At 37.7% G+C, this 25558-nt stretch overlaps 1 protein-coding gene and 1 long non-coding RNA gene across 3 annotated transcripts in view; one reads left to right on the forward strand and one right to left on the reverse strand.

Annotated features, from left to right (window-relative positions):
- Window positions 1-25558, reverse strand: part of LOC133663925 (leucine-rich repeat and fibronectin type III domain-containing protein 1-like protein) — a 267967-nt gene that overhangs the window by 187578 nt on the left and 54831 nt on the right. The window lies entirely within an intron of this gene.
- Window positions 19155-25144, forward strand: LOC133663541 (uncharacterized). The gene is made up of 2 exons (XR_009828365.1): window positions 19155-19267; window positions 24270-25144. It is a non-coding gene; the product is annotated as an uncharacterized LOC133663541 (long non-coding RNA).

Raw genomic sequence — 25558 nt, forward strand, 5'->3', positions numbered from 1 at the left:
TGTGTGTGTGAAAAGCCGTAGATATTATGTGACTGGGCCGGCGCGCAATGGCAGTGCCTTTAAGGTTTATTGGCGCTCTGTACTTCTCCCTACGTCCGTGTACACAGCTGCGTTTTAAAAAGTCATATATTTTACTTTTTGAAACCGATACCGATCATTTTGAAACTGATACCGATAATTTCCGATATCACATTTTAAAGCATTTATCGGCCGATAATATCGGCAGTCCGATATTATCGGACATCCCTAAATTCAATACATTCTTGCAGTTTCTCTTTGTTACAGTATATGGAGCAAATTATTCGATTTAGACATTTATCCATGAAAATATGGAAAAGCCAAAAATGGTGTGTTTGACGTAGAAGCAGCAGAAGTCCACTCTCCGAGGTAAATGCTGTTCATTATTTTTACGTTACTACTGTAGTTGTTAGTAGTAGGGTTGCAACATTCTGGGAATATTCAAAGCTGGAAACTTTCCATGGGAATTAACGGGAATATATGGGAATTAACAAGAATTAACGGGAATTAATGGGAAATGAATGGGAATAAACATTGAATGCAACATGCTAGATCTCGCAGAGGGATTATTAGCTAAAACAACCTAATTTAATGCAAATTCAGTAGAATTTCAACCCTGCACTGTGCATTCCTCCATCACATGTGCAGTGCATTCTTCCATCACATGCACAGATAATTCCCAGAATGCTCCACACTACAGCAGGGCTATTGAGGCCACGCTAGTATTTGAGCCCAAGGACTTCATCCAGTCAGGTAAGTTTTGATGATATTACTGGGGTAAATATAGCCGTGATGCAAATTTTCTCTTTGTTAAATCCCATTCATTTATGCTAACAACGTTAGTGATCCGAATTTATCTTTTTTATGATCTGTAAAGTTCAACTAGCAAGTACTAAATCAAAACGTGTAGTTTCCACTGCCTTCTGTTCTGCTAGCCATTCTGTTGTCATACAAGAATGTAGGTTATAGTTTGATTTAGCATGATGATTGAGTGTTCATTTATTCATCTAGCCTAGTTCTATTCATTTGTCCATCAGTCAAATATTTTTAAAGACTACTCCAATTGTTTAGCTGACTATTCTTATCTGTGTGGGGTATTGCATTAGGGTTTTAGAAGAATAAATAAATACAAACAATACACCATCTGATGTGTGGAGGCATCTCACCCCAACCAATGTTGGCGGAAAGGCGGTGTGCATTTGCAAATACTGTGCAAAGAGCTACGTCAAAAATGCCACAAAGATGCAGCAGCATATAGACAAGTGCGCAATAATATATCATTATTGTAATTCCCCATTAATTCCCATATATTCCCATTAATTCCCAATGGATGGTGTCCAATTTTGAATAATCAAAAAATGGTCAATATTTCCAAACTTCCCGAGCTTAACTTCCCGTGGTAAATTTCCGGAAAGTTTCAGGAAATTTACCGGAAAATTATTGGTGGTACTAGCCCTGTATGTACTTGGTAACGGCTCAATACCAACAATCCCAGGATCTTCCACCTCTATCAGATGTACTAAATTTCCGGAAAGTTTCCGGAAATTTACCGGAAACTTTCCACCCCTTTGCAACCATAGTTAGTAGTATGTTCCATTGTATTGTTTTCATGCAGTATTTCCTAGCTAAACTCGTATCTGCTTTTGTGGTGGTGGGGACCGAGCACCGGATAGATTTGATTTCAATTCATTTTAACTGGAACCGTTGATTCGAGTTACTAGTGTTTGGATTTCGGAGCTCTGCCACAAAAACTATTAATCTCTTTAATCATAATACAGGAATATTTATTTTATGTAAACACTAATAAATTGGTTTAGATTTGTGTGTAATTTTTAGTTAACTGCATAAAATAGTTTTTCTGTTGGAGGAACATTTTCCACATTGAAGCGGAATGGAACGCCTCAGAGTCGGCCTTTGTTCTTCTGGAAGAGATTACAAACTAAGAGCTCACCCTGTTTTGTTATCCATCCACTCTCACACTCATATATCATTTTCTCTTGTTCAATGGTGTCATGGACTACTAGCCTGGAGAGAGGGAGCTTACTTTTAGTTTCGATTCCTGCCAAGGCAGATAAAAGCATGAGAGACGGGCGACCGTTTGATAGAAAGCTTCGACCTTTCGATATCTCGGCTCTCTCCTACAGCGCTGATGTTTCTATTGTTTGTACTTACTCCTGTTTTGTCAAATACGTATTTCAACTTCAATTCTTGTCCCATCCTTAGAATCAAAAGATCTGGGATGACTCCTTATAGTTCTCTAACTGGATGCAAGTTCACAAAATTGTTCAATAGTAAGTCAAAAATATCTGTATCGATAATAGTATTGGTGGTACTAGCCCTGTATGTACTTTATGTACTGGTAACGGATCAATACCAAAAATCACAGGATCTTCCACCTCTATCAGATGTACTACTTTTAGTTTTGATTCCTGTGAGTGTGGATAAAAGCATGAGAGACCGGAGACCGTTTGATAGAAAGCTTCGACCTTTCGATATCTCGGCTCTCTCCTACAGCGCTGATGTTTCTATTGTTTGTACTTACTCCTGTTTTGTCAAATAAGTATTTCAACTGCAATTCTTGTCCCATCCTTAGAATCAAAAGATCTGGGATGACTCCTTATAGTTCTCTAACTGGATGCAAGTTCACAAAATTGTTCAATAGTAAGTCAAAAATATCTGTATCGATAATAGTATTGGTGGTACTAGCCCTGTATGTACTTTATGTACTGGTAACGGATCAATACCAAAAATCACAGGATCTTCCACCTCTATCAGATGTACTACTTTTAGTTTTGATTCCTGTGAGTGCGGATAAAAGCATGAGAGACCGGAGACCGTTTGATAGAAAGCTTCGACCTTTCGATATCTCGGCTCTCTCCTACAGCGCTGATGTTTCTATTGTTTGTACTTACTCCTGTTTTGTCAAATAAGTATTTCAACTGCAATTCTTGTCCCATCCTTAGAATCAAAAGATCTGGGATGACTCCTTATAGTTCTCTAACTGGATGGAAGTTCACAAAATTGTTCAATAGTAAGTCAAAAATATCTGTATCGATGATAGTATTGGTGGTACTAGCCCTGTATGTACTTGGTAACGGATCAATACCAACAATCTCAGGATCTTCCACCTCTATCAGATGTACTACTTTTAGTTTCAATTCCTGCCAAGGCGGATAAAAGCATGAGAGACGGGCGACCGTTTGATAGAAAGCTTCGACCTTTCGATATCTCGGCTCTCTCCTACAGCGCTGATGTTTATATAGTTTGTACTCACTCCTATTTTGTCAAATAAGTTGTTCAACTTCAATTATTGCCCCATCCTTAGAATCCAAAGATCTGGGCAGACTCCTAATAGTTCTCTAACTGGATGCAAGTTCACAAAATTGTTCAATAATAAGTCAAAAGTATCCGTATCAATAATAGTATTGGTGGTACTAGCCCTGTATGTACTTGGTAACGGATCAATACCAAAAATCCCAGGATCTTCCACCTCTATCAGATGTACTACTTTTAGTTTCGATTCCTGCCAAGGCAGATGCAAGCATGAGAGACGGGCGACCGTTTGATAGAAAGCTTCGATCTTTCGATATCTCGGCTCTCTCCTACAGCGCTGATGTTTCTATTGTTTGTACTTACTCCTGTTTTGTCAAATAAGTTGTTCAACTTCTATTTTTGTCCCATCCTTAGAGTCAAAGGATCTGGTCGTACTCTTAACAGTTCTTTAACCGGATGCAAGTCCACAAAATTGTTCAATAATAAGTCAAAATAATCCCTATCGATAATCGTATCGGTGATACTAACCCTGTATGTACTTGGCGATGGATCAATACCAAAAATCTCAGGATCTACCACCTCTATCAGATGTACTACTTTTTTGTTTGACTTTTTCAGGTAAACTCAGTTGTAATATTCTATTTATTGACATTCTCAGTATGGTAAACTATTTTTTAAATTCAACTTTTCATTTCTGACGAGACAAACAGTTCCATCGTTGACCACAATGTCGTCAACCACATCACCAAGTCCACATCGGTACGTGCAAAGAAGCACTCAATGCAATCTTGATGGCTTTTCATTTCTCCGCAGACAGTTTTTCCATTTCTGCGTCTTTCATTACTTATCAACTTAACACATCCACACATTGTCTTCTTTTGTTATTACGCCCTCGGCTTCAGTCTCATCCAAGGCTCAAGGATGCCTCTGCAATCTATTTCTGTCGGAGTCTACGTCTTCATTTATTTTTTTGTAATCTTCAGCCTCTGCTGGCCTTTCATATCCTCCTCATATTTGACACCAATTTATTTCTTTGAGCCCCTACCTGAGTCTGTGACATAGCCAACAAAACTTGGAGCGATGAACAGTAACGTACTGTAAAACCTGCTTACCCCCAAAGCTCATTTCCGGTCGGTCCATTTAAATAATACCACCATTGGTCCATTACCTTTTTTATTTACTGTCAGGTTCAAACACTGATGACATCTATTTAACAAGACAAGAAGCAAGGAATTAAACAGAGACAAAATTCAATTTAGCTCAATTGACAGTCGTTGATGCAATTTCCCCTTCATGCACTCATACAAAGCCATGGACGCCATGCGTGTGCTGTTAGGATAAGGGCCCCGTCCAAAAAGTACAGGATTACCCAAGGGGGTCTCAATATTGTTTTTTTGTCATGGGCCCAGAACTCTTCGCAGTACCAATTAAAGTATGGGTCGTAAGTAGGGATGTCCGATAATATCGGACTGCCGATATTATCGGCCGATAAATGCTTTAAAATGTAATATCGGAAATTATCGGTATCAGTTTCAAAATTATCGGTATCGGTTTCAAAAAGTAAAATGTATGACTTTTTAAAACGCCGCTGTGTAGAAGGACGTAGGGAGAAGTACCGAGCGCCAATAAACCTTAAAGGCACTGCCTTTGCGTGCCGGCCCAGTCACATAATATCTACGGCTTTTCACACACACAAGTGAATGCAAAGCATACTTGGTCAACAGCCATACAGGTCACACTGTTACAAATATGCGCCACACTGTGAACCCACACCAAACAAGAATGACAAACACATTTCGGGAGAACATCCGCACCGTAACACAACAGAACAAATACCCAGAACCCATACTTGCCAACCCTCCCGTTTTTAGCGGGAGAATCCCGGTATTCAGCGCCTCTCCAGACAACCTCCCGGCAGAGATTTTCTCCCGACAAACTCCCGGTATTCAGCCGGAGCTGGAGGCCACGCCCCCTCCAGCTCAATGCGGACCTGAGACTGAGTGGGGACAGCCTGTTCTCACGTCCGCTTTCCCACAATATAAACAGCTTGCCTGCCCAAGGACGTCATAACATCTGGGGCTTTTAGAGAGTAGAGTGCACAACTGCGCACACAACAAGGAGACGTTCGAAGGGGAAGGTGAATGTTGCCTGTAAATATGTAGAACAGACTTCTCCATTGAACACGGTGGCCGAAATGATATACTCATCATGAACGGAGAAGTTAAACAGGACAATACTGCCATCTAATGGATAGCCACCGGAACACTGAAATTCAAGTATTTCTTTTATATAAATAAAATAAATATATATATATATATATATATATATATATATATATATATATATATATATATATATATATATATATATATATATATGAAATACTCGAGTTGGTGAATTCTAGCTGTAAATAACCACGCCCCCAACCATGCCCCCCGCCCCCGAAACCCCCCCCCCCCCCCCACACACACACACACACACCACCCCCCCCGACCAGCTGTTATTTTCAGGCATGTTTAAAAAAAAATACAAAAGTAATGCACTTTTTGAAAGTCAAAGTATAGTACTTCCCATAGTTGTCATAGTAGTGGGTATCAGGATTATCTCAGGGAGAGCATGTCCCAAATTCCAAGCTGCTGTTTTGAGGCATGGTAAAAAAAAATAATGCACTTTGTGACTTCAATAATAAATATGGCAGTTTTTTTCCATAACTTGAGTTGATTTATTTTGGAAAACCTTGTTACATTGTTTAATGCATCCAGCGGGGCTTCACAACAAAATTAGGCATAATAATGTGTTAATTCCACGACTGTATATATCGGTATTGGTTGATATCGGAATCGGTAATTAAGAGTTGGACAATATCGGAATATCGGATATCGGCAAAAAAGCCATTATCGGACATCTCTAGTACTAAGGGTGTCAAAATATATAGACTTTGGATTGAATCACAATTCATATTTGTAACAATTCTTAATAGAATTTTTTTTTTTTTTTTTTTTTGCATATAATTTTTTTCTTTAATAAGACCTTCCAGCTACTCAGGCAAATCATATCGTTGATGTGCAAAACCCAAAACCAGTGAAGTTGGCACGTTGTGTAATTTGTTAATAAAAACAAAAAACAATGTTTTGCAAATTCTTTTTTTTTTTTTTTTTTTTCATTTTTTTTTTTTTTTTTTCATTTTTTTTTTTTTTGCAAATCCTTTTTCTATTTATATTTAATTGAATAGACTGCAAAGACAAGATATTTCATGTTCACACTGAGAAACATATTTGTTTTTTTGCAAATAATCATTAACTTGTTAACTCACTACACCGGTATGTTTTAGCGATTTCATGGCGAGTTTACTGACAGATATAAGTAAGAACTTTACACTACTTCATATTAGAAATGGCAACAGCGGAGGATGAATGTCCCATAACAAGAAGATAAAGAAAAAGAAGAAGCTTATAGACTACGGTGTGGACACAGACTATTTAAGGACAACATTGTTCATCGACTGCAATAATAAACATATGTTTAATGCACCGTAAGATTTTTTGTTAAAATAACGCCATTAATGCCATTTTTTGTGGTCCCCTTTATTTAGAAAAGTATCGAAATACATTTTGGTACTGATACCAGTACCAAAATATTGGTGTCCAAACTTTTTCCACTGAGGGCCGCACACTGAAAAATCAAAGCAAGCGGGGGCCATTTTGATATTTTTTATTTTAAAAATCAATACAATATATGTAAAAAAATATATACATTTAGGCCTCCACTCAGGCTTGATACCGGGGACCACAAAAGGGTTTTGGTCAAAAAAATATTAAAAATGCGTCATTATTCAGTATTATTATTTTTATTATTATTCAAGTTTTAAATCTCTAGATCAACATTAAGTCTATATGTCAATATAACGCTTTTAAATATGTAAGTTGTATGCTCTTGTTGTCAAAGAAAACCCTGCTTTTTTATGGAAAAAATACAAAATATGCAATATTTTCACACAATAAAATTTTTAAGTGGAACATTTGAGATTATATAATAATTGGAGGCTTAAAAAGGTCAATAACTCATAACAAGATTGATTTTAATTCATTATTATTTTTTGAGCAATGACACTTAAAAACAAATCACACTAAAATGATTGGGGATCCAAATAATTAAAGTGTTAAAAAATACATTCTATTTTTTTTTTTACTGTTTACTTTTAACCCAATAATATCGAGATCAACTTCAGATCTAGCCGTCAATTATACGTTTTATTGTTGTTTATGTTTTTCGTTTGTTCGTTTTAGGCCCTTTAAATAAAACAGCTCAGTTTTTTATATGGCAAACACAAAATATGCAACATTTTCCCCCAAAATATCTCAAATGTGACGTAATTGGAGCCTTGAATAGGTCAATAATTCATAATGACATTGATTTTGATTCATTATTATTTTTTAAAGAAACAAACAGCCTGCATGGCAACTTTGTGTTATTGGAGTCAACATTGCAACATTTTCTTGTTACATTTCACCTGTTTGCTCTTTTATACCACTTATCATGTTTTTTACTTTTTTCAATCGTATTTTTAAAATGTGCCGTGGGGCCGTTAAAAAACGACCTGCGGGCCACAAATGTCCCCCGGCCCGCACTTTGGACACCCCCTGTATTAAACTATGATTCAACACTGAAACCTGACAATCTCCATTGCTGCTGTCCTGTTCCTAAAAATACAACACTGCTTTCTCATTTGCATGACACCCCTCAGCAGTAATTCACACTCGACCACATTTCCTGCAAAGTGTGCACAAATGTGACAAGAAATAATGGAAAAAGGACAGGCGGTATAATCGGGTTTATTTTAACCGTTGTTGAGAATTGCACTATAATACCGCGTGTCTTCGATATTTCTCCATTAGCACTTAAGTTTGCAAATCAATTTTTTAATACTAAACACCTTCAATTTGATGCACGCACCGGCTTTCGGTTAGAGCTGCAAATTGCGACCAAGTGCGACACGTTTTCCAGAACAAATCCCAACAGCGGGGAAATGTTTGCATAGAAAAACCACTGGCCTTTTAAACTCTGCCGTCCAAATCAATGTAATATTTAATACTTGTAGAAAAATTAGCATTTCTATCAAGGCTGCTTTGGGGTGAGCCAGAGCCGGCCCAAGGCATAAGCGTACTAAGCGCTTGCTTAGGGCCCCGCGGCCACCAGGGGGCCCCCATAAGCAATTAACAAAAAAATTCTTATTTTTTGCATGTACGAGTCTGACTGATGATTTCTAAATGATCAAAGATCAGTGAGTTGTACCCAAATCTTAGGGTAGCTCTGCGGATAGCCTGCACTCTTCCTGTGACTGTTTTCCAAGCTCTAATTAATAACAAACTACTTGAGATCTTCCATGGCTCAAGAAAGACTGAGTGGACTGGCAGTGATTAGTATTAATAACAAAGTCGGCCATCAGATTTCTTACAGGGATGTCATAAATGACTTTGCCTCCAGAAAAGCCAGGAAGCACAGGTTTTAAGGGGTGGGTGGAGTGGTGTGGGTGGTGAAGAACAGAGGAACAAAACTGTGATGTGATGGTCAAATGTGTGAATTAAAGGCCTACTGAAAGCCACTACTACCGACCACGCAGTCTGATAGTTTATATATCAATGATGAAATCTTAACATTGCAACACATGCCAATACGGCCGGGTTAACTTATAAAGTGACATTTTAAAATTCCCGGGAAATATCCGGCTGAAACATCGCGGTATGATGACGTATGCGCGTGACGAAGTCCGAGTAACGGAAGTTGTGGTACCCCGTAGAATCCTATACAAAAAGCTCTGTTTTCATTTCATAACTCCACAGTATTCTGGACATCTTTTGCAATTTTTTTAATGAACAAGGAAGGCTGCAAAGAAGACAGTTGTAGGTGGGATCAGTGTATTAGCAGCGGACTACAGCAACACAACCAGGAGGACTTTGTTGGAGCGCTAGCCGCGCTAGCCGCGCTAGCCGCCGACTTCACCTTGACTTCCTACGTCTCCGGGCCGCCAAACGCATCGGGTGAAGTCCTTCGTCCTTCTGCCGATCGCTGGAACGCAGGTGAGCACGGGTGTTGATGAGCAAATGAGGGCTGGCTGGCGTAGGTGGAGAGCTAATGTTTTTAGCATAGCTCTGTGCAGTCTGGTTGCTAAGTTAGCTTCAATGGCGTCGTTAGCACAGCATTGTTAACCTTCGCCAGCCTGGAAAGCATTAACCGTGTATTTACATGTCCACGGTTTAATAGTATTGTTGATTTTCTATCTATACTTCCAGTCAGGGGTTTATTTCTTTTGTTTCTATATGCAATTAAAGCAAGATGCTATCACGTTAACTCGTAGCTAAAGCATTTCGCCGATGTATTGTCGTGGAGATAAAAGGCACTGAATGTCCATTTCGCGTTCTCGACTCTCATTTTCAAGAGGATATAGTATCCCAGGTGGTTTAAAATACAAATCTGTGATCTACAATAGAAAAAGGAGAGTGTGGAATCCAATGAGCCAGCTTGTACCTAAGTTACGGTCAGAGCGAAAAAAGATACGTCCATCGCTGCCTCTCAAGTCATTCACAGTAACGTTCCTCATCTACGAATCTTTCATCCTCGCTCAAATTAATGGGGTAATCATCACTTTCTCGGTCCGAATCTCTCTCGCTCCATTGTAAACAACGGGAAATTGTGAGGAATCCTAGCTCCTGTGACGTCACGCTACTTCCGGTACAGGCAAGGTCTTTTTTTTATCAGCGAGCAAAAGTTGCGAACTTTATCGTCGATTTTCTCTACTAAATCCTTTCAGCAAAAATATGGCAATATCGCGAAATGATCAAGTATGACACATAGAATGGATCTGCTATTCCTGTTTAAATAAAAAAAATCATTTCAGTAGGCCTTTAAGGACCTTAATTTAAGGTAGTTTATTTGGATTTTTTCCCCAAAAATTTTTTGCACATCGTTATGTACATTTATTAATATGTAGTAACTTTGTATTACCTTGTTTCTGGTCACTCTGTTCATTAATATTATTTAAGTATTTGCTTGATATTTCATTTAATTATGTTGTTTTTTTGTACAATTGAATTTGTTCCTTTTTATATATATTTAAGTGATTTTATCGTTGCACTTTATTGGTTTTCTTGCACTCTGAATTATTTTTGGCACATTGTTGTTTCAGGTTTTTGTTACCAAAAATAATAAAGTGAATCAGAATCAGCTTTATTGTCCAGTTATGTTTAACACACATGGAATTTAACTTCAGTAGACTGCGCTCTCTTTGTACAAAGTAAACATTAAATATGAACAATTAAGTAAAAAAAATAAACTAGTAATTAAAGACTAATATGTACAAGACTGATGAGACAAGATGACACTTTTACTGTAAATACAAAGCTTTATCACTTGGACTGTTCAACCCCAGGCCACTGTTGTAGCTGAATGTTTTCTACATTTTAAGATTAGGAACCATATGTGGCATTCTGGACATCATTCGTTCATTGGTATTATTTATGTTCTTAACTGGGCCACCCCCATATCTTTATAAATGACATGTCATTTGTAAAGACACGCCAGGCTGACAATAGGATCATGTAAACAACACTGCCAGAGTCGCAATGAGTTTATAGTAGGTGTGTGAATGATCAACAATCAATATTATTGGCAGAATTAGAGGGCCCCAAAATCAAATTTTGCTTAGGGCCCCATGGAGGCTTGGGCCGGCACTGGGGTGAGCGAGGTAACAGATTTGTTTTTCCCCTCGGTGGCATCCAGACGCTGAGGAAAGTGCAACAAACAAAGTGGAATCGTTATGTAATGTCAACCATTTACAGACGTATAAACTGCATGTTTACGTTTTGTATCGTGCATTTGTTCATGTTGTTATTGTGCATTTCCTAGTATAACTAATCATCTTCATCTCATCTGACCACTATCCTCCTTGTTTACTCTATTCTTCTTCTTGCAGACTTATCTTTATTCCCTTTCTTTACTCTTTTGCTTGATATTTCCTGCCCTCCTCCCCCTTTGGATAATCCTTCCTGTCCCCCTTCCCCCGATTTCCATTTATATAAAGCTGCTTATCATACTCAGCTTTTCACCCACATTCCACTCTTCAGCATCACAATTCTGTTCATAAACCCGTACTTTATGATACCGTATCTCTTCAGAATGGCGACGGGTACTGCATCCGGTACTTTTATGGGTACTAGGGATGATACTCGAAACCGGTTTTCCCGGTTGTTTGATAAGAAAAGAACCGAGTCCTCGGACTTGAATCCCTTTTTGAGAACCGGTACCCGTTATCGAGACCACTATAGTAAAGGAAAAGAGTTGATTCTTTATTCGAATCCCGTCCCGACCAGAAATGCTCCGTGGGACATCACAAGAAATGACGTCACGTAGCTCAGTCATTAGGCGCAGATAGAGAAAGCAGGAAAACAATGGACGGGAAAAAGCGCTCCAAGGTGTAATAAAGTTCAAAACAAAAGCTATAATCCATCGAATAACTTTACTGAGAGATTTGAGCAGGGTAAAACACATGACGAACACTTTTACGACCAACCGGAAACATAGCAACCAGGCTAGCAACGCACCTCCTTTACGGCAGCTGTCGCAACGTTCTTAAAACAACCGCAGCACATACATATATATACAACACATCTCCCTTTTTTAACTTTTGTTTTTTTTCCTTGTAAACAAAAAAACTGTAGATGTGTTGTTTGTCTAATTATAAATAATGCAGACGAGGCGTGTTGGCTGAGTTCTTGACGTTTACTTTCACAGCGTGGCAACATGCAACACTTTTCGGGGGGGCTCCGCGCATGCTCGTAACTCCCGTTGCATGCTGGGTAGTGTAGTTGTTATATTCTCTAGCTCATAACATTTTCCCCCATAAAGAAATAATGTTAACTCAATAAAGTGTATTTCTTTTTTTAGCTTTAACTTTTCATTTTTTAGCATTGTAACCACATTTGCAAAGAACTTTTCTCTTCATAGAATTTTCTTTCAATAAAGAAATAAAGTGCAAAAATGTCAAAGCATCATAAACAGTTATGTTCCAATAGCAGCAGAAGTGCACTTTTTGGAGAGCTGTATTATTTTCAGTTTTGTGCCCAAAGGAACTGATTTTATTTAACACTATATTATTATTTATACACCTATAGTGATCACAGAGACAGCTTGTTTTTGTGTTACTGTATATATTTGTTTCTCTGAAAAATCCCACTTAATATACTTTGGGTAACAACAGTCAATATTTATTTATTTTATTTTATTTTTTTAGGTGGGTAACAGTCAATATTTATTTATTTATTAGATTTAATTTTTTTATTATATAATAAAAGTGAGCTTTTGTTAAACCAAATATTGTGTGTTTTTTTCCATATACAACAACCTATATGGACTCGATAAGATAATCGATAAGGAATCGGTTCGATAAGAGGATTCGATAATAGGCTCGAACTCGATAATTCCTTATCAAACATCATCCCTAATGGGTACTGACTGGATTCTGTCGGTACTACCATATACTAATTAACATTAAAGGCCTACTGAAATGAATTTTTTTTATTTAAACGGGAATAGCAGATCCATTCTATGTGTCATACTTGATCATTTCGCGATATTGCCATATTTTTGCTGAAAGGATTTAGTATAGAACAACGACGATAAAGTTCGCAACTTTTGCTCGCTGATAAAAAAAAGCCTTGCCTGTACCGGAAGTAGCGTGACGTCACAGGAGCTAGTATTCCTCACAATTCCCCGTTGTTTACAATGGAGCGAGAGATTCGGAGCGACAAAGCGACGATTACCCCATTAATTTGAGCGAGGATGAAAGATTTGTAGATGAGGAACGTTACAGTGAAGGACTGGAGAGGCAGTGCAGGGTGTATCTTTTTTCGCTCCGACCGTAACTTAGGTACAAGCTGGCTCATTGGATTCCACACTCTCTCCTTTTTCTATTGTGGATCACGGATTTGTATTTTAAACCACCTCGGATACTATATCCTCTTGAAAATGAGAGTCGAGAACGCGAAATGGACATTTAAAGTGACTTTTATCTCCAAGACAATACATCGGTGACACACTTAGCTACGGAGCTAACGTGATAGCATCGTTCTCAAATGAAGATAGAAACAAAATAAATAAATCTCTGATTGGAAGGATAGACAGAAGATCAACAATACTATTAAACCATGTACATGTAACTACACGGTTAAAAATTCTCAGCCTGGTAAGGCTTAACAATGCTGTTGCTAACGACGCTAAGGCTAATTTAGCAACTTAGCAACCGGACCTCGCAGAACTATGATAAAAACATTAGCGTTCCACCTACGCCAGCCAGCCCTCATCTTCCCATCAACAGCCGTGCTCACCTGCATTCCAGCGATCAACGGCGCGACGAAGGACTTCATCCGTGGGTTTGGCGGCAAGCATCGGCTACGCGTAGTAAGTAGTCCTTGTTGTGTTGCTGTAATTATGTACTTAGCCGCTAATACACCGATCGATCCCACCTACAACGTTCTTCTTTGCAGCCTCCATTGTTCATTAAACAAATTGCAAAAGATTCACCAACACAGATGTCCAGAATACTGTGGAATTTTGTCGAAGAAAACAAGAGGTTTCTGTATCGGGTTCGATGGGGTCCAACCACTTCCGTGGATTTTGTGACGTCACGCGCATAAATCATGTCCAAAGGAGTTTTTCAACCGGAAGTGTGGCGGGAATTTTAAAATGTCACTTTATAAGTTAACCCGGCCGCATTGGCATGTGTTGCAATGTTAAGATTTCATCATTGATATATAAACTATCAGACTGCGTGGTCGGTAGTAGTGGCTTTCAGTAGGCCTTTAAATCCGGCCGGGTTAACTTATAAAGTGCAATTTTAAATTTCCCGGCAAACTTCCGGCTGAAAACGTTTCGATATGACGTTTGCGCGTGACGTCAACCGTTGAAGCGGAAGTATTCGGAGCCCATTGAATACAATACAAAAAGCTCTGTTTTCATCTCAAAATTCCACAGTATTCTGGACATCTGTGTTGGTGAATCTTTCGCAATTTGTTTAATGAACAATGGAGACTGCAAAGAAGAAAGCTGTAGGTGGGAACGGTGTATTAGCGGCGGACTACAGCAACACAACCAGGAGGACTTTGAGGATAGCAGACGCGCTAGCCGAACGACCTCACCTTGACTTCCTCCGTCTCGGTGATCGGGTGAAGTCCTTCGTCGTACCGTCGATCGCTGGAACGCAGGTGAGCACGGGTCGTGATGAGCCGATGAGAGCTGGCGTGGGTGCAGAGCTAATGTTTTTAGCATAGCTCTGTCGAGGTTCCGTAGCTAAGTTAGCTTCAATGGCGTCGTTAGCAACAGCATTGCTAAGCTTCGCCAAGCTGGAAAGCATTAACTGTGTAGTTACGTGTCCAGAGTTTGGTAGTATTGTTGATCGTCTGTCTATCCTACCAGTCAGGGACTTATTTGTTTTGTTTCTATATGCATTTGAGCCCGATGCTATCACGTTAGCTCAGTAGCTAAAGTGTTTCGCCGATGTATTGTCGTGGAGATAAAAGTCACTGTGAATGTCCATTTCGCGTTCTCGACTCTCATTTTCAAGAGGATATAGTATCCGAGGTGGTTTAAAATACAAATCCGTGATCCACAATAGAAAAAGGAGAAAGTGTGGAATCCAATGAGCCAGCTTATACCTAAGTTATGGTCAGAGCGAAAAAAGATGCGTCCTGCACTGCACGCTAGTCCTTCACTTTCACGTTCCTCATCCACGAATCTTTCATCCTCGCTCAAATTAATGGGGTGATCGTCGCTTTCTCGGTCCGAATCTCTCTCGCTGCTGCTGTAAACAATAGGAAAATGTGAGCAGCCCTTCCTCCGGTGACGTCACGCTACTTCCGGTAGGGGCAAGGCTTTTTTTTTAACAGCGACCAAAAGTTGCAAACTTTATCGTTGTTGTTCTCTACTAAATCCTTTCAGCAAAAATATGGCAATGTCGCGAAATTATCAAGTATGACACATAGAATGGATCTGCTATCCCCGTTTAAATTTTTAAAAAATCATTTCAGTAGGCCTTTAAATAAAACAACACCATATTTTAACACTTTAGTGTGTGTGTGTATTCTGTAAGGGTGTAACGGTACACAAGAATTTCGGTTCGGTGCGTACTTCGGTTTAGAGGTCACGGTTCGGTTCATTTTCGGTACAGTAAGAAAACAACAAAATATACATTTTTTGGTTATTTACCAAATTTGTAAACAACGGTTTATCCTTTTAACATTGGTAACGCTATAATAATTCTTCCCAAAAATAGAAATAGCTGTGTGTGTGATGGATGCGAGCCACCACTAGGCCGATCAGTGCAACAGCAGGCAGTCATGAATGCTAAGCATAACAATAACATACATATACACACACAGGGTCTATTGCCAGGGTTAATGTGGTCAACATATATCAAATAAAAACTAAGATAAGGCTCGGAATGGTTTCTTAACAAAACCTTTCTACATATAAAGTGCTTTTTTTTGATTGATTGATTGAGACTTTTATTAGTAGATTGCACAGTACAGTACATATTCCGTACAATTGACCACTAAATGGTAACACCCCAATAAGTTTTTCAACTTGTTTAAGTCGGGGTCCACGTTAATCAACATTAAACTGCCTCAAGTCGTTGCTCAGATTAAATAAAATGACAAAACTTTTCTTGTACATATAAAAAGTGCAACGTTTGTGTTCATATGTTGTCTTTCTTTTTTGTGTGTAAAGTACTTTAATTGCCACTTGCCGGTTTATCAAATCAAATCAAATCAACTTTATTTATAAAGCACATTTTAAATTTACCACAGGGGTAGCCAAAGTGCTGTACAATGGGCAGGTTAAACGATAATACGAGAAACACAACACAACACAAACAGAGCACGATAAAAAATAAATAAATAAAATAAATAGAACAAAAAGACATAAAAACAGGTTCACAGCAGGTGTATTATGGGGCGCCATAGCAGGATGGAGATCACTCAGGGTTAAAAGCCATGGAATAAAAGTATGTTTTTAAAAAGGATTTAAAAACAGGAATGAGGAGGCCTGTCTAACACTCAGAGGTAGGTCGTTCCAGAGCTTGGGAGCAGCAGCGGCGAAAGCTCTGTCACCTCTAAGCTTCAGCCTTGTGCCAGGGATCGTCAGTAGCAGCTGATCGGCTGATCTTAGGGATCGGGTGGGGCAGTGATGTGCTCACGTCTGCGGGTCTGTGTTAGCAAACGAGCAGCAGAGTTCTGCACGAGCTGCAGGCGGGCGAGGGAGGCCTGGCTAATGCCTACATACAGGGCATTGCAGTAGTCTAAACCAGTGGTCCCCAACCACCGGACCGATTAGTACCAGGCCGTGCAAGAAATAAAAAAAAAAATAAATAAAAAAAATAAAATAAATTAAAAATATATTTTTATTTTTATTTTTTTATTAAAGCAACATACAAAACACAATATATACATAATGTGTATGTGTATGTCAATATAGATCAATACAGTCTGCAGGGATACAGTCCGTAAGCACACATGATTGTATTTCTTTATGAAAAAAAAAAAAAAAAAAAAAAAAAAATCCCCCCACACTCGGTCCATGGGACAAATTTTCAAGCGTTGACCGGTCCCCAGCTACAAAAAGGTTGGGGACCACTGGTCTAAACGATTCGAGATAAAGGCGTGGATTAGTTTCTCGAGATCATGTCCTGATAGAAGCGGTTTCACTTTCGCTATTTGGCGTAATTGATAAAAGCTTTTTTGTACGACGCTGCAGATTTGTTTTTCAAATTACAATCTGAGTCGAACTTTACCCCCAGGTTTGTGACACAGTCGCTGAGATACGGGGTCAGAGTGCCGAGGTCAACGTTGGGGAAGGGGGAGCGACTTGGACCGAACAACATAACTTCTGTTTTGTCTTCATTTAGGCTCAGGGAAGTTAGATGAAAGCCAGGCTTTGATGTCGTGCAGGCAGTCAATAAGACGTTGAACCGTGTTCTTTTGTGCCATGGGAAAGTAGATCTGGCAATCATCGGCATAAAAATGAAATGCAATACCGTACTTCCTAAAAACAGAACCAAGGGGGAGAAGGTAAAGCACAAATAAAATTGGGGCAAGGATTGAGCCCTGGGGGACGCCATGTGGTAAAGGAGCTGTGGAAGATATAAAACTGTCCCTTTTTACACAAAAACTCCTGTCGGTTAGGTACGACCGGAACCAGTTGAGGGTGGCGCCCTTAATGCCCACACAGTTCTCAAGACGAGTGATTAAGGGGGCGTCGAACGCAGCAGCCAGATCTAAAAGCACCAGGACAACATGTTTACCAGAATCAGTTGACAGGAGGATATCGTTAAAAATGTTTAGAAGCGCTGACTGTGTGCTGAAAAGTGCTGTATGAATAAATAGAGCAGGGGTCACCAACGTGGTGCCCGCGGGCACCAGGTCGCCCGTAAGGACCAGATGAGTAGCCCGCTGGCCTGTTCTAAAAATAGCTCAAATAGCAGCACTTACCAGTGAGCTGCTTCTATTTTTTAAATTGTATTTATTTACTAGCAAGCTGGTCTCGCTTTGCCCGACATTTTAATTCTAAGAGAGACAAAACTCAAATAGAATTTGAAAATCCAAGAAAACATTTTAAAGACTTGGTCTTCACTTGTTTACATAATGTCATTAATTTTTTTACTTTGCTTCTTATAACTTACAGAAAGACAATTTTAGAGAAAAAATACAACCTTAAAAATGATTTTAGGATTTTTAAACACATATACCTTTTTACCTTTTAAATTCCTTCCTCTTCTTTCCTGACAATTTAAATCAATGTTCAAGTAAATTTATTTTTTTTAATGTAAAGAATAATAAATAAATTTTAATTTAATTCTTCATTTTAGCTTCTGTTTTTTCGACGAAGAATATTTGTGAAATATTTCTTCAAACTTATTATGATTAAAATTCAAAAAAAATATTCTGGAAAATCTAGAAAATCTGTAGAATCAAATTTAAATCTTATTTCAAAGTCTTTTGAAATTATTTTAAAATTTTTGTTCTGGAAAATCTAGAAGAAATAATGATTTGTCTTTGTTAGAAATATAGCTTGGTCCAATTTGTTATATATTCTAACAAAGTGCAGATTGGATTTTAACCTATTTAAAACATGTCATCAAAATTTCAAAATTAATCTTAATCAGGAACAATTTCTAATGATGTTCCATACATTATTTTTTTAATTTTTTCAAAAACATTCGAATTAGCTAGTTTTTCTCTTCTTTTTTTCGGTTGAATTTTGAATTTTAAAGAGTCGAAATTGAAGATAAACTATGTTTCAAAATTTAATTGTCATTTTGTTCGTGTTTTCTCCTCTTCTAAACCGTTCAATTCAGTGTAAATATCATTAATTATTAATAATAACATAGAGTTTAAGGTAAATTGAGCAAATTGGCTATTTCTGGCAATTTATTTAAGTGTGTATCAAACTGGTAGCCCTTCGCATTAATCACTACCCAAGAAGTAGCTCTTGGTTTCAAAAAGGTTGGTGACCCCTGAAATAGAGATTGATGTGATAAGAGACTTTTATTAATCCCACAATGGCAAAATTACTTGATGTACATAGAGGGACAATGGATGGATGGACACATGGGGGAATTGTAACTTTTAAAAAAAAATCTAAATGGCAAAGATGAAAGCCTTCTAACAACATTTTTGTGGATAAACCGACCTCACCAGTATGGCTATCATGTAGTCGTCACTTTGTACATCATCTTTTTTGTCAAAAGGGTAACTTTAAAGCTTCAAACGTAAGATTATGACCTATGCATCTCTTATGCATCATGTAAAGGGAACCTTTAAACTTCAAACGTACAATTATGACACATGCATCGCGTTTCCCTTTTGGGATGTGTTATTGGGTTTGCTGCTGCCCAAGTCAAGGAATCCAACTGAGTCTTCTTGTGCCGGTAAGTAGATATATATACATACACTACCGTTCAAAATTTTGGGTTGTGGAATAGCCTTCATTTCTAAGAACAAGAATAGACTGTCGAGTTTCCGATGAAAGTTATCTTTTTCTGGACATTTTGAGCGTTTAATTGACCCCACGAATGTGATGCTCCAGAAACTCAAATCTGCTCAAAGGAGGGTCAGTTTTGTAGCTTCTGTAACGAGCTAAACTGTTTTCAGATGTGTGAACATGATTGCACAAGGGTTTTCTAATCAATTAGCCTTCTGAGCCAATGAGCAAACACATTGTACCATTAGAACACTGGAGTGATAGTTGCTGGAAATGGGCCTCTATACACCTATGTAGATATTGCACCAAAAACCACCACATTTGCAGCTAGAATAGTCATTTACCACATTAGCAATGTATAGAGTGTATTTCTTTAAAGTTAAGACTAGTTTAAAGTTATCTTCATTGAAAAGTACAGTGCTTTTCCTTCAAAAATAAGGACATTTCAATGTGACCCCAAACTTTTGAACGGTAGTGTATTTTTTCACTTCCTCCAGGTTTGCAAAGGTTTTTTTTGGAGGAATTGTGATTAAATAACATGCTCTCAGCTTTTACAAGATGTAAATCAAGGCTTAATCTCCAAGGAGCACTGTTAGTGTTAGCAGAGGTAGCCTATACAGTACTTTGTATAGGCCAGTGTTTTTCAACCTTTTTTGAGCCAAGGCACATTTTTTTCATTGAAAAAATCTGGAGGCACACCACCAGCAGAAATCATTAAAAAATGAAACTCAGCAGCCGATATTGACAGTAAAAAGTCGTTGTCGCAATTGTTGGGTATGACTTTAAACCATAACCAACCATGCATCAATATAGCTCTTGACTTAAAGTGCTGTCACCACTTTTTTGGCGTTTTTCTGTGTGTAGTGTTTTAGTTCTTGTCTTGCGCTCCAATTTTGGTGACTTTTCCTGTTTTGTTGGTATTTTCCTGTAGCAGTTTCATGTCTTCCTTGAGCGCTATTCCCCGCATCTGCTTTGGTTTAGCAATCAAGAATATTTAAGTTGTTGCTATCCTTCTTTTGTGGGGACATTGTTGATTGTCATGTCATGTTCGGATGTACTTTGTGGACAACATCTTTGCTCAACACGCTGTAAGTCTTTGCTGTCGTCCAGCATTCTGTTTTTGTTTACTTTGTAGCCAGTTCAGTTTTAGTTTTGTTCCCTAAGCTTCAATGCCTTTTTTAGGGGCACTCACCTTTTGTTTATTTTTGGTTTTAGCATTAGATACCTTTTCACCTGCATGCTGCCTCGCACTGTCATCTGCATATTGTGATCACGACAAACCATGTTCCGACATCTACAAAGCAATTATCTACCTGCTGCCACCTACTGATATTGAAGAGTATAACATTGTTACGGTGCCGAGCCCTAGACAGCACCAACACTCAACAACGGCACATTATTTGCAGACTATAATTAAAAAATATTTTTACCCCAAATAGGTGAAATTACATAATCTCCCACGGCACACCAGACTGTATCTCACGGCACACTAGTGTGCCGCGGCACAGTGGTTGAAAAACACTGGTATAGGCTATGAAAATAAATCCTCATATCAGCTGACTCAAGCGTAGTTAGAAGGCACATATCAGGACTGATAGTTAGTAGTGCTAACATGTGAGCACAGTGATAAAACTTAACAGACACTAAGCTAAGATTTGGATGTTTTGACAGATATCCTCATATTGAACTACTTTAGATTTCTTTGAGCATCTTTAATGTACAGAATGTATCAAAGAGTGACTTGCTACCCTAGTGTTCGTGGTGTCTTATAGACAGAATTCTGATCATACTTGGTTACTAGGGCTGCGAATCTTTGGGTGTCCCACGATTCGATTCAAAATCGATTTTTTTTTTTCGATTCAACGCGATTCTCGATTCAAAAACGATATTTTCCCCAATTCAAAAGGATTCTCTATTCATTCAATACATAGATTTCAGCAGGATCTACCCCAGTCTGCTGACATGCAAGCAGAGTAGTAGATCTTTGTAAAAAGCTTTTATAATTGTAAAGGGCAATGTTTTATGAACTGATTGCAATAATGTACATTTATTTTAACTATTAAATGAACCAAAAATATGACTTATTTTATATTTTTGAAAATATTGGACACAGTGTGTTGTCAAGCTTATGAGATGCGATGCAAGTGTAAGCCACTGTGACACTATTGTTCCAATTTTTATTTATTTATAAATGTCTAATGATAATGTCAATGAGGGATTTTTAATCACTGCTATGTTGAAATTGTAACTAATATTGATACTGTTGTTGATAATATTCATTTTTGTTTCACTACTTTTGGTTTGTTCTGTGTCGGGTTTTGGTTTTGGAATTGGGTTGCATTGTTATGGTATTGTTTTGTTGGATTGATTAAAAAAAAAATTAAAAAAAAATTAAAAAAAAAATAAAAAAAAAAATAAAAATGAAAGAAATAAAAAAATTGAAAAAAAAGAAAAAAAAGAAAAATCGATTTTTTACAAATGAGAATCGATTCAGAATCGCACAACGTGAGAATCGTGATTCAAATTCGAATCGATTTTTCCCCACACCCCTATTGGTGATAGTCAGGATTTATCTGTTTCAGACATGTTTTAACAGTTTACAATAAGGAACGTTGGTCATATTTGCTTAACTCTGAAATGGAGTGGGAAGAAGCAAACCTTCATTAATCCTACTCCTTGCATGTATTTTATTGTTAATTCATTCACACCATAACATGAAGTTCACGTTCTCTGTGAAAGGAAGAAACGTGTTGGAAAAAATGTATAAATAGCATAAGGTATAAAAAGAACAAGCGCGTTGAGACTAAATGTAAATTCTTGTCTACAAATCTATGCTTTATAATTATTCCATAAAGTAATAACTTAGCGGCGAGTGTATATTAATATTGTTATTGTTGACTTCAGAAACATTGTGTCTTTATGTTCTTGTATTATGATGCCGTATATGTGCAGTCTTTTGTTCCAAAAGACTGCACATATAACAGTACTGTTATTGCACTGGAGAATAATACAATGTGTTGATCAACTTGACATGCATTTGCATCACTGAACTCTGCTAAGCAATGTGCTCTACATACAACACACAAAGACAAAGATATGTTTCAAAGGGCCAATTTATTTCAGGCCAGAAATAGCTGCAACATAATGGCACTTTAACTTTAACATTAAGTAGATAGGATCTTTGATCCAAGACACAAATTACATTGAACTAAAATGTTATTTTCTTTGTGCTCGACAAAAGAAAAGTATTGAGAATGTCTCCATGTTAAGAAACTCGACTTTTGACTTCACCATGATGTCTCGTTAGTTGTGATGAGTAACGTATGTGTGTGTGTGTGGACCTTTAAGATATGACAGCATGTGAGGTGAGTGACGTCAGTGAGTGAGTGGGCGAGAGAGGTGAGGGAACGGCGACAGTGAGTGCGTGCAGGTGCTCTAGCTTGGTGGATGGCTGCGTCCAATAAAGTCACAAAGTTGCAACAAACCGCCGGCCTCGTCATTCACCATCAAGCTGTAAAGACCCACTTCCGGGTAAAGTGACGGTTGTTATCCCCGAAGTACATAGGCCCTGGAGGAATGTCTCCTCTGCGCCCATTAACTACGGTTTTATTATTGTCAACTAGCATAAGAAATGAAAGATAGATATTTTTTAAGATGACAAAGAAATAAAAGAAATGAAGATATAAAACATAATATAACGAGAAAAAGAAGAGAAATTGAAAAAAAATAAATGAATATAAAAAATAAAATAAATGCCTTTTATTGTTGTCAACTAGCATAAGAAATGAAAGATAGATATTTATTAAGATGACAAAGAAATAAAAGAAATGAAGATATAAAACAATGTAACGGAAAAAAAAGAGAAATTGAAAAAATAAATGAATATAAAAAATAAAAGAAATGCCTTTTATTGTTTTCAACTAGCATAAGAAATGAAAGATAGATATTTATTAAGATGACAAAGAAATAAAATAAATGAAGATATAAAACATAATATAACGGAAAAAAAAGAAATTGAAAAAATAAATGAATATAAAAAATAAAAGAAATGCCTTTTTTGTTGTCAACTAGCATAAGAAATGAAAGATAGATATTTATTATGACAAAGAAATAAAAGAAATGAAGACATAAAACATAATATAACGAAAAAAAAAGAGGAATTGAAAAAATAAATGAATATAAAAAATAAAAGAAATGCCTTTTATTGTTGTCAACTAGCATAAGAAATGAAAGATAGATATTTATTAAGATGAAAAAGAAATAAAATAAATGAAGATATAAAACATAATAAATAATAAGTAATAAACATAATATAACGAAAAAAAAAGAGAAATTGAAAAAATAAATGAATATAAAAAATGTGTGGAAAACAGTATACTGATATTGTCAACTAGCATTAGAAATGAAAGATAGATATTTATTAAGATGATAAAGAAATAAAAGAAATGAAGATATAAAACATAATAAATAATAAGTAATAAACATAATATAACGAAAAAAAAAGAGAAATTGAAAAAATAAATAAATATAAAAAATGTGTGGAAAACAGTATACTGAGTTTTTCACATTTTTTTCTTATTTTTGTTGTAACAATGCACAGCAGAGCTTGTAAATCGTGTCAGAGCCTGATTTAAAGCGTCATGATCGCATCAAAGCATAATAAAGTTCAATAAAGCGTAATAAAACGTATCAAAGCGTGATTTAAAGCGTATCAAAGCGGGATCAAATCGTGAGGAACGGTAACAAAGCGGCAACTAATTCGTATCAGAGCGTATCACAGCGTATCAAAGCATAACATTACTTCGGCGATCGGGATATTCGTGGAAAAATTGACAAAAATGGTGTGAACCAGGCATTAGGAACATTTTTTGTTGTTTAAATGTGCTATATAAATAAAGTGGATCGGATTGAACTGAACGGAACAATGTCATTTCTGTTTTATTTCACAGCAGGTTCCTGTCCAACAGTCCAAAGATGATGTCCGTGCTGTGGTATTTTGCATGGCTGCTGGTGTTTTGCACCAAAAACCCAGCTTGGGCTTTTGACATCATCTCCACCAAGTCTGACTATCACGCAGTCGAAGGATCAAACGTCACACTTTCCTGCAAATTCACACATGACGTCGATGACATCTCAAACAGAATTATAATTAGGTGGTATTTCAATTCTCCAGAAGAAAAGAAGACAGAGATTTTAAAGTATCACGGAGGCCAACTTGATATTGACCCAAACTACAGCAGGGTTCACTTCACCACTCCTGAACCCGGCCATGGAAATGCTTCCATAGAGATTAGTGACCTGCGTATGTCGGACGAGGGGATCTACCAGTGCAGCCTGAAGTGCCAGCTGAAAGTGGGTTCTCGAATCACCAAAACCATGATTCGGTACACGAACCTGAAAGTCACGGAGAAGCCGAGCGCACCGGTTTGTGCCGTGGGAGGCGACGATCCTCTGTGGGGCAATGACGTGACGCCCCAATGCCAATCCTCACAAGGCGCCCCTCGCTGAATTACAGCTGGAAAGAGATGAGTGAAAGCCAGACGTTGCCTCCTGACGCCAGTGGGGGCGCCATAGGAGGGAAGTTGATTGTAAAAAGGATCTCCGAGGCTAACTGCGGAAGCTATCGTTATACGGTGGAAGATCTGGTGGAGACCCAACTCTGCATATGTCGGCAGACTAATTTGGAGCCTTTGTTTACTTACTTACTACTAAAAGACAAGTTGTGTCGTAAGTTCACTACTTTACTTAAGGACAAACTTGCAATAATAAACATGTGTTTCATGTACCCTAAGATTTTTTCTTCAAATAAAGCCAATAATGCATTTTTTTTTTGTGGACCCCTTTATTTAGAAAAGTATTGAAAAGTAGCGAAAAGTAGCGAAAAGTACCGAAAAGTATTGAAATACATTTTGGTACCGGTACTGGTACCAAAATATTTGGTATCGGGACAACACTACTCCACACTGTGTCTTGTACAAACCCCTCACCTCCCAGGGGGGTGAACAAGGGGATTGGTTAAATGCAGAGGACACATTTCACACCTATTGTGTGTGTAACAATCATTTGTACTTTAACTTTAAGTAAACAAAAACAGAATGCTGGACGACAGCAAAGACTACAGAGTACAGACACTCAACAGCAGCACATTATTTGTGGATTATATACTCCGCCCTGAGATCGGTAAGTCGTGAGTTCAAAACCCCGGCCGAGTCATACAAAAGACTATAAAAATGGGACC

This window comes from Entelurus aequoreus, linkage group LG13 (genome assembly GCF_033978785.1).
Source record: "Entelurus aequoreus isolate RoL-2023_Sb linkage group LG13, RoL_Eaeq_v1.1, whole genome shotgun sequence".
Classification (NCBI taxonomy): Eukaryota; Metazoa; Chordata; class Actinopteri; order Syngnathiformes; family Syngnathidae; genus Entelurus; species Entelurus aequoreus.